Consider the following 10,821-nt stretch of genomic DNA (forward strand, 5'->3'; position numbering starts at 1 on the left):
GGGGAGGAGGCGGGGCACAGCACAGCCCGGTCCCGGCCGTTCTTTCGCGGCGAGCAGGAGATTCAGAGAAGCCCAGAGAGCAATCCAGGCCCACGGTTGAAGGTGCGGAGAGGGAGGGAGGGACCGGGTCCCAGGATCTCACCCTCTGTCCGGCCGCGAGCTGCAAAGAGCCCTACAGAGAGAGCGATCGCGGCCCGGGGGAGAAGGTAGGGAGAGGCGCGGGGGGACGTGTGCGATGCTGCTGTGTGGGGATCGCTCCCTTATGCAGAGCCATTCAGCAGTTCGTAAAGACTCTGAGGAGCTCTGCTTTCCTATGGGAATCTAACTTTTTGCTTTTTAATGCGGCGATCGAGGAGGCTCCTGCACAGGTCAAGCAGTTCATGTCTCAGGTTCTGAAGGCTGCGAGATGTCCGGTTCCGGCCGAATGGAAGAAGATCGCCGGTCCAGCAATGTCACAGGCCTGCAGCCGTCCGGATGAGATGCACAGGGGATGGAGCAGGTCAGGGCAATACGGAGAAACGGGCTGGATCCTTTACAGATATAGGGAAGCCCTAGGAGACGTGGAAATCCGAGCATTGTCCGGGGCGGGATAATAATGTAAGGGCTGGGGATATTGTTCTGTACTTTGTATTGGCTGTTGATTGGTGCTGATTGAATTACGATGGATACAGGCGTTGTGCACTTGCTGTTTTCCTGATTAAAAAAAATAAAAAATTATTGTAATAAAAATCGCATCGAAGTGTATAAAAGAGAGGCTGAATGTGAACTGAGACCTGTGGTTTATAAGTGGTGCCCTCTGCGCTCTGAGCCACCGGTGGATCTTGGGAGGCTGTGGTGCTCTTGGTAAAGATATCTTTTCGGAGGTGGTTGGGGGGACGGTGTTTCTACTCCTTGAAATGTCAAATATAAGTTCCGAAAAGTACTTGGTGTGAAAGCCTCGCTGACCCAAGGGTTGGGTGCCGGGTTAGTATCATTGAGGTTGTGGGTTCGAAGCCCCACCAGCTCCTTAACACCGTGGGTTGCAGCATCCTCTCCGCGACAGAGGATGTTACTGATCACAAGGACTAGAAACGGGTAGTTTTGGTGAAATTTGGGCCATTTTTCCTAGTAAAAAGTAGTAAAACCCCCAGTCTGCTGGTGGCTCTTTCTTGTTATTAATTAAGGCTCTTTCTCATTAGAGCTGCTGGGCCACCAGTCAGCTGGGTACAAACAATCCCGGGTTTTTACCCCTTATTCTTCTCCTAGCACAGGACGCCAGCCTAAGGACCAGCCCTTCACAGCAGGCTCTGCACTCTCCAGGCAGCCGGGGACAGAGGCTCCGGGCTTTTACCCCTCTTTCCACGACAATCTTGTATTACACCCTCCGGTGATTAACAGCTCCTCGCCCGCAATCACAAGAATGAAATGTTCTCTCTTAAAATAAAAGAATCTTTCTAACGCACACAGTGCGCGGTGAAACAAACATTAGATTACGGGTTTCTAGCAGGGGCTGTTAGACACGGGCTCCGGGGGAGCTTCTGAGCCATCTCTTGCCAGCACAGACCGTCCAGCAGTGCCCCGGGAAAGGAAGCCCCCAGGACAGATTTTGGCTTCCCCGTGTGCGATATTTACCGCTCACCCTCTCTCACACACACATCGCATCCCTCGGTCATTCATTAATTTATTTATTTAACCGATTTCTGGTTCCATGCGAACCCCTCAGTCACAATCAGACCGTGAACTCGGAGCAGTGAGAGCAGAAGAGCCGCTTAAACCCCGGAGACGTTTGCAGGACTTGCAAGCTTAAAGCCTGGGGAGGGTGAGGCCGTAAAGCGCAGCTCATGCCTGGGACAGAACCCGCGCTTCCTACCCAGCCTTAGCCCCCATTGCTCCTTCGGTGCTGAGCGGCTTTTCCCGGCAGGGTGGCCGCTGCTCGCTTTCGGAGCGCACGGCCGAGCTCTCGGTCACCGACCGGAAGCTACAGCTCCACCATGGTTGTGAGGGCGAGACAGGCAGGGTGGGAGCCTAATCACAAGAGAGAGCTCTGCTGCAGCCCCGCCCCTTCCTGCTGCTGCGAATGGACGGCAGGGGGAGGAGGCGGGGCACAGCACAGCCCGGTCCCGGCCGTTCTTTCGCAGCGAGCAGGAGATTCAGAGAAGCCCAGAGAGCAATCCAGGCCCACGGTTGAAGGTGCGGAGAGGGAGGGAGGGACCGGGTCCCAGGATCTCACCCTCTGTCCGGCCGCGAGCTGCAAAGAGCCCTACAGAGAGAGCGATCGCGGCCTAGGGGAGAAGGTAGGGAGAGGCACCGGGGGGACGTGTGCGATGCTGTTGTGTGGGGATCGCTCCCTTATGCAGAGCCCTTCAGCAACTCATAAAGACTCTGAGGAGCTCTGCTTTCCTATGGGAATCTAACTTTTTGCTTTTTAATGCGGCGATCGAGGAGGCTCCTGCACAGGTCAAGCAGTTCATGTCTCAGGTTCTGAAGGCTGCGAGATGTCCGGTTCCGGCCGAATGGAAGAAGATCGCCGGTCCAGCAATGTCACAGGCCTGCAGCCGTCCGGATGAGATGCACAGGGGATGGAGCAGGTCAGGGCAATACGGAGAAACGGGCTGGATCCTTTACAGATATAGGGAAGCCCTAGGAGACGTGGAAATTCGAGCATTGTCCGGGGCGGGATAATAATGTAAGGGCTGGGGATATTGTTCTGTACTTTGTATTGGCTGCTGATTGAATTACGATGGATACAGGCGTTGTGCACTTGCTGTTTTCCTGATTAAAAAAAATAAAAAATTATTGTAATAAAAATCGCATCGAAGTGTATAAAAGAGAGGCTGAATGTGAACTGAAACCTGTGGTTTATAAGTGGTGCTCTCTGAGCTCTGAGCCACCGGTCGATCTTGGGAGGCTGTGGTGCTCTTGGTAAAGATATCTTTTCGGAGGTGGTTGGGGGGACCGTGTTTCTACTCCTTGAAATGTCAAATATAAGTTCCGAAAAGCACTTGATGTGAAAGCCTCGCTGACCCAAGGGTTGGGTGCCGGGTTAGTATCATTGAGGTTGTGGGTTCGAAGCCCCACCAGCTCCTTAACACCGTGGGTTGCAGCATTCTCTCCGCGACAGAGGATGTTACTGATCACAAGGACTAGAAACGGGTAGTTTTGGTGAAATTTGGGCCATTTTTCCTAGTAAAAAGTAGTAAAACCCCCAGTCTGCTGGTGGCTCTTTCTTGTTATTAATTAAGGCTCTTTCTCATTAGAGCTGCTGGGCCACCAGTCAGCTGGGTACAAACAATCCCGGGTTTTTACCCCTTATTCTTCTCCTAGCACAGGACGCCAGCCTAAGGACCAGCCCTTCACAGCAGGCTCTGCACTCTCCAGGCAGCCGGGGACAGAGGCTCCGGGGTTTTACCCCTCTTTCCACCACTCTCTTGTATTACACTATGTAGTGATTAAAAGCTCCTCGCCCGCAATCACAAGAATGAAGTGTTCTCTTTTAAAATAAAAGAATCTTTCTAACGCACACAGTGCGCGGTGAAACCTCCTCCCCTATGCAAACAAACATTAGATTACGGGTTTCTAGCAGGGGCTGTTAGACAAGGGCTCCGTGGGAGCTTCTGAGCCATCTCATGCTAGCACAGACCGTCCAGCACTGCCGAGTAGAGCAGGGGATTATAAGGGGGGGGGGGGAGGGATGGAGACTGGGATCGGGGCATGAAGGTGGAACAGACCTGGGCAGAGAGTGAGGAGGGGGTCACTGCAGTACATTCTGTGTTTTGGTTTAAACCCCGCTAACTTCCAAGCTGCTAAGAGACCTAAGCGAGGAAAGTGCATCCTACAGAGCAGCTTCCCAGCCCCCGGCAGCTCCTGACTGGAGTGAGAGTGAGATCCTAGGACCCGGTCTCTTCCTCCACGTCCCCTCTCTCCGCGCCTCCCCCTACCTTCTCACCTGGGCCGCGATCTCTCTCTCTGTAGGGCTCTTTGCAGTTCGCGGCCGGACAGAGAGTGAGATCCTGAGACCCTGTCCCTCCCTCCACGTCCCCTGTGTCCGCGCCTCTCCCCACTTTCTCCTCTGGGCCTGGATCCGCCTCGGGTTCGCTGGGAAGGAACGGCCGGGACCGGGCTGTGCTGTGCCCCGCCTCCTCCCCCTGCCGTCCATTCGCAGCAGCAGGAAGGGGCGGGGCTGCAGCAGAGCTCTCTCTTGTGATTAGCCTCCCACCCTGCCTGTCTCGCCCTCACAACCATGGCGGAGCTGTAGCTTCCGGTCGGTGACCGAGAGCTCGGCCGTGCGCTCCGACAGCGGGCAGCGTCCGCCCTGCCGGGAAAAGCCGCTTAGCACCGAAGGAGCAATGGGGGCTAAGGCTGCGGGGAAGCGCGGGTTCTGGCCCAGGCAAGAGCTGCGCTTTACGGCCTCCCCCTCCCCAGGCTTTAAGCTTGCAAACCGTGCAAAGGTCCCCGGGTTTAAGCGGCTCTTCTGCTCTCACTGCTCCATGTTCACGGTGTTATTGCGACTGAGGGGTTTGCATGGAACCAGAAATCGGGTAAATAAATAAATTAATGAATGACCGAGGGATGCGATGTGTGTGAGAGAGGATGAGCGGTAAATATCGCACACGGGAAAGCCAAAATCTGTCCTGGGGGCTTCCTTTCCCAGGGCACTGCTGGACGGTCTGTGCTGGCAAGAGATGGCTCAGAGGCATCCCCGGAGCCCGTGTCTAACAGCCCCTGCTAGAAACCCATAATCTATCCACTTTCAATGTTTGTTTGCATAGGGGAGCAGGTTTCAACGTGCACTGTGTGCGTTAGAAAGATTCTTTTATTTTAAAAGAGAACACTTCATTCTTGTGATTGCGGGCGAGGAGCTTTTAATCACTACATAGTGTAATACAAGAGAGTGGTGGAAAGAGGGGTAAAACCCCGGAGCCTCTGTCCCCGGCTGCCTGGAGAGTGCAGAGCCTGCTGTGAAGGGCTGGTCCTTAGGCTGGCGTCCTGTGCTAGGAGAAGAATAAGGGGTAAAAACCCGGGATTGTTTGTACCCAGCTGACTGGTGGCCCAGCAGCTCTAATGAGAAAGAGCCTTAATTAATAACAAGAAAGAGCCACCAGCAGACTGGGGGTTTTACTACTTTTTACTAGGAAAAATGGCCCAAATTTCACCAAAACTACCCGTTTCTAGTCCTTGTGATCAGTAACATCCTCTGTCGCGGAGAGAATGCTGCAACCCACGGTGTTAAGGAGCTGGTGGGGCTTCGAACCCACAACCTCAATGATACTAACCCGGCACCCAACCCTTGGGTCAGCGAGGCTTTCACATCAAGTGCTTTTCGGAACTTATATTTGACATTTCAAGGAGTAGAAACACGGTCCCCCCAACCACCTCCGAAAAGATATCTTTACCAAGAGCACCACAGCCTCCCAAGATCGACCGGTGGCTCAGAGCTCAGAGAGCACCACTTATAAACCACAGGTTTCAGTTCACATTCAGCCTCTCTTTTATACACTTCGATGCGATTTTTATTACAATAATTTTTTATTTTTTTTAATCAGGAAAACAGCAAGTGCACAACGCCTGTATCCATCGTAATTCAATCAGCAGCCAATACAAAGTACAGAACAATATCCCCAGCCCTTACATTATTATCCCGCCCCGGACAATGCTCGAATTTCCACGTCTCCTAGGGCTTCCCTATATCTGTAAAGGATCCAGCCCGTTTTCTCCGTATTGCCCTGACCTGCTCCATCCCCTGTGCATCTCATCCGGACGGCTGCAGGCCTGTGACATTGCTGGACCGGCGATCTTCTTCCATTCGGCCGGAACCGGACATCTCGCAGCCTTCAGAACCTGAGACATGAACTGCTTGACCTGTGCAGGAGCCTCCTCGATCGCCGCATTAAAAAGCAAAAAGTTAGATTCCCATAGGAAAGCAGAGCTCCTCAGAGTCTTTATGAGTTGCTGAAGGGCTCTGCATAAGGGAGCGATCCCCACACAACAGCATCGCACACGTCCCCCCGGTGCCTCTCCCTACCTTCTCCCCTAGGCCGCGATCGCTCTCTCTGTAGGGCTCTTTGCAGCTCGCGGCCGGACAGAGGGTGAGATCCTGGGACCCGGTCCCTCCCTCCCTCTCCGCACCTTCAACCGTGGGCCTGGATTGCTCTCTGGGCTTCTCTGAATCTCCTGCTCGCTGCGAAAGAACGGCCGGGACCGGGCTGTGCTGTGCCCCGCCTCCTCCCCCTGCCGTCCATTCGCAGCAGCAGGAAGGGGCGGGGCTGCAGCAGAGCTCTCTCTTGTGATTAGGCTCCCACCCTGCCTGTCTCGCCCTCACAACCATGGTGGAGCTGTAGCTTCCGGTCGGTGACCGAGAGCTCGGCCGTGCGCTCCGAAAGCGAGCAGCGGCCACCCTGCCGGGAAAAGCCGCTCAGCACCGAAGGAGCAATGGGGGCTAAGGCTGGGTAGGAAGCGCGGGTTCTGTCCCAGGCATGAGCTGCGCTTTACGGCCTCACCCTCCCCAGGCTTTAAGCTTGCAAGTCCTGCAAACGTCTCCGGGGTTTAAGCGGCTCTTCTGCTCTCACTGCTCCGAGTTCACGGTCTGATTGTGACTGAGGGGTTCGCATGGAACCAGAAATCGGTTTAAATAAATAAATTAATGAATGACCGAGGGATGCGATGTGTGTGTGAGAGAGGGTGAGCGGTAAATATCGCACACGGGGAAGCCAAAATCTGTCCTGGGGGCTTCCTTTCCCGGGGCACTGCTGGACGGTCTGTGCTGGCAAGAGATGGCTCAGAAGCTCCCCCGGAGCCCGTGTCTAACAGCCCCTGCTAGAAACCCGTAATCTAATGTTTGTTTCATCACCGCGCACTGTGTGCGTTAGAAAGATTCTTTTATTTTAAGAGAGAACATTTCATTCTTGTGATTGCGGGCGAGGAGCTGTTAATCACCGGAGGGTGTAATACAAGATTGTCGTGGAAAGAGGGGTAAAAGCCCGGAGCCTCTGTCCCCGGCTGCCTGGAGAGTGCAGAGCCTGCTGTGAAGGGCTGGTCCTTAGGCTGGCGTCCTGTGCTAGGAGAAGAATAAGGGGTAAAAACCCGGGATTGTTTGTACCCAGCTGACTGGTGGCCCAGCAGCTCTAATGAGAAAGAGCCTTAATTAATAACAAGAAAGAGCCACCAGCAGACTGGGGGTTTTACTACTTTTTACTAGGAAAAATGGCCCAAATTTCACCAAAACTACCCGTTTCTAGTCCTTGTGATCAGTAACATCCTCTGTCGCGGAGAGAATGCTGCAACCCACGGTGTTAAGGAGCTGGTGGGGCTTCGAACCCACAACCTCAATGATACTAACCCGGCACCCAACCCTTGGGTCAGCGAGGCTTTCACATCAAGTGCTTTTCGGAACTTATATTTGACATTTCAAGGAGTAGAAACACGGTCCCCCCAACCACCTCCGAAAAGATATCTTTACCAAGAGCACCACAGCCTCCCAAGATCCACCGGTGGCTCAGAGCGCAGAGGGCACCACTTATAAACCACAGGTCTCAGTTCACATTCAGCCTCTCTTTTATACACTTCGATGCGATTTTTATTACAATAATTTTTTATTTTTTTAATCAGGAAAACAGCAAGTGCACAACGCCTGTATCCATCGTAATTCAATCAGCACCAATCAACAGCCAATACAAAGTACAGAACAATATCCCCAGCCCTTACATTATTATCCCGCCCCGGACAATGCTCGGATTTCCACGTCTCCTAGGGCTTCCCTATATCTGTAAAGGATCCAGCCCGTTTCTCCGTATTGCCCTGACCTGCTCCATCCCCTGTGCATCTCATCCGGACGGCTGCAGGCCTGTGACATTGCTGGACCGGCGATCTTCTTCCATTCGGCCGGAACCGGACATCTCGCAGCCTTCAGAACCTGAGACATGAACTGCTTGACCTGTGCAGGAGCCTCCTCGATCGCCGCATTAAAAAGCAAAAAGTTAGATTCCCATAGGAAAGCAGAGCTCCTCAGAGTCTTTACGAACTGCTGAATGGCTCTGCATAAGGGAGCGATCCCCACACAGCAGCATCGCACACGTCCCCCCGCGCCTCTCCCTACCTTCTCCCCCGGGCCGCGATCGCTCTCTCTGTAGGGCTCTTTGCAGCTCGCGGCCGGACAGAGGGTGAGATCCTGGGACCCGGTCCCTCCCTCCCTCTCCGCACCTTCAACCCTGGGCCTGGATTGCTCTCTGGGCTTCTCTGAATCTCCTGCTCGCCGCGAAAGAACGGCCGGGACCGGGCTGTGCTGTGCCCCGCCTCCTCCCCCTTCCGTCCAATCGCATCAGCAGGAAGGGGCGGGGCTGCAGCAGAGCTCTCTCCTGTGATTAGGCTCCCACCCTGCCTGTCTCGACCTCACAACCATGGCGGAGCTGTAGATTCCGGTAGGTGACCGAGAGCTCGGCCGTGCGCTCCGAGAGCGGGCAGCGGTCACCCTGCCGGGAAAAGTCGCTCAGCACGGAAGGAGCAATGGGGGCTTAGGCTGGGGGGAAGCGCGGGTTCTGGCCCAGGTATGAGCTGCGCTTTATGGCCCTCACCCTCCCCAGGCTTTAAGCTTGCAAGTCCTGCAAACGTCTCCGGGTTTAAGCGGCTCTTCCCGCCAGCCTGCTCTCACTGCTCCGTGTTCACGGTCTGATTGCGAGTGAGGGGTTTGTATGGAACCAGAAATCGGTTGGTTAAATAAATAAATAAATAAATAAATGAATGAATGAGGGATGCGATGTGTGTGTGAGAGAGGGTGAGCGGTAAATATCGCACACGGGGAAGCCAAAATCTGTCCTGGGGGCTTCCTTTCCCGGGGCACTGCTGGACGGTCTGTGCTGGCAAGAGATGGCTCAGAAGCTCCCCCGGAGCCCGTGTGTAACAGCCCCTGCTGGAAACCCGTAATCTAATGTTTGTTTGCATAGGGGAGGAGGTTTCACCGCGCACTGTGTGCGTTAGAAAGATTCTTTTATTTTAAGAGAGAACATTTCATTCTTGTGATTGCGGGCGAGGAGCTGTTAATCACCGGAGGGTGTAATACAAGGGAGTCGTGGAAAGAGGGGTAAAATCCCGGAGCCTCTGTCCCCGGCTGCCTGGAGAGTGCAGAGCCTGCTGTGAAGGGCTGGAGTCCTGTGCTAGGAGAAGAATAAGGGGTAAAAAGCCGGGAGTGAGTCTAGCTTAGCCAGAAGCTAGGTGGGGGCCAGTGTAGGTGAGTGGTGCGGGTGGATGGGGCGGAGGGGGGGGGGGGGGGGGGGGGGGTCAGTTAGACCTGTGTTCCAAGCATATTCCGGTGAATACCTCTAAGGAGAAAGAGCCTTAATTAAATAATAACAAGAAAGAGCCACCAGCAGCAGGGGATTTTACTACTTTCTACTAGGAAAATGGCCCAAATTTCACCAAAACTACCCCTTTCTGGTCCTTGTGATCAGTAACATCCTCTGTCGCGGAGAGGATGTTACAATCCATGGTCTTACTGAGCTGGTGGGGTTTCGAACCCACAGTCTCACTGTTACTAACCCGGCTCCCAACCTTCGGGTCAGCGAGGCTTTCACACCAAGTACTTTTCGGAACTTATATTTGACCTTTTCAGGGACTAAAAACGCCTCCCCCCACCCACCTCCTAAAAAGATAAGGGGTTAATCCCCGGGAGAGTCTGTACCCAGCTGACTGGTGGCTCAGCAGCTCTGTCCGATGGCTCCGTTACAGGGATTTACTCGAATATACGAGGGCGCGGGTTCGAGTCTAGCTTAGCCAGAAGCTAGGTGGGGGCCAGTGTAGGGAAGTGGGTGCGGGTGGATGGGGCGGGGGGGGGGGGGTCAGTTAGACCTGTGTTCCAAGCATATTCCGGTGAATACCTCTAATGAGAAAGAGCCTTAATTAATAACAAGAAAGAGCCACCAGCAGACTGGGGGTTTTACTACTTTTTACTAGGAAAATGGCCCAAATTTCACCAAAACTACCTCTTTTTGACTGGAGAGGATGCTACAACCCATGGTGTTACGGAGCTGGTGGGGCTTCAAGGTTACTGAGCTGGTGCAGCATCCTCTCCGCGACAGAGGCTCAGTACATCCTCTGTCGCGGAGAGGATGCTACAACCCACGGTGTTTCGGAGCTGGTGGGGCTTCGAACCCACAACCTCCACGTTACTGAGCTGGTGGGGCTTCGAACCCACAACCTCAATGTTACGGAGTTGGTGGGGCTTCGAACCCACAACCTCAATGATACTAACCCGGCTCCCAACCCTTGGGTCAGCGAGGCTTTCACACCGAGTCCTTTTCGGAACTTATATTTGACATTTCAAGGAGTAGAAACACCGCCCCCAACCACCTCCGAAGAGATATCTTTACCAAGAGCACCACAGCCTCCCAAGATCCACCGGTGGCTCAGAGCTCAGAGGGCACCACTTATAAACCACAGGTCTCACAGTTCACATTCAGCCTCTGTTTTATACACTTCGATGTGATTTTTATTACAATAATTTTTTATTTTTTTAATCAGGAAAACAGCAAGTGCACAACGCCTGTATCCATCGTAATTCAATCAGCACCAATCAACAGCCAATACAAAGTACAGAACAATATCCCCAGCCCTTACATTATTCCCCCGCCGCGGAGAGTGCTAGGATTCCCACTTCTCTAAATCGGTTAAATAAATAAATGAGCGATGCAATGTGAGTGAGAAAGAGAGAGGGTGAGCGGTAAATATCGCAAGTGGGGAAGCCAAAATCTGTCCTGGGGGCTTCCTTTCCCAGGGCAGTGCTGGACGGTCTGTGCTGGCGAGAGATAGACATGGGCTCCGGGGGAGCTTCTGAGCCAACAGTCCCTGCTAGAA

General features: G+C 53.7%; 1 long non-coding RNA gene across 1 annotated transcript; it reads left to right on the top strand.

Annotated features, from left to right (window-relative positions):
* Positions 1-14: 14 nt before the first annotated feature.
* On the top strand, positions 15-729 carry LOC115080908. The gene is made up of 2 exons (XR_003853701.1): positions 15-206; positions 357-729. It is a non-coding gene; the product is annotated as an uncharacterized LOC115080908 (long non-coding RNA).
* Positions 730-10,821: the final 10,092 nt, after the last annotated feature.

Source organism: Rhinatrema bivittatum, chromosome 19 (assembly GCF_901001135.1).
Source record: "Rhinatrema bivittatum chromosome 19, aRhiBiv1.1, whole genome shotgun sequence".
NCBI lineage: Eukaryota > Metazoa > Chordata > Amphibia > Gymnophiona > Rhinatrematidae > Rhinatrema > Rhinatrema bivittatum.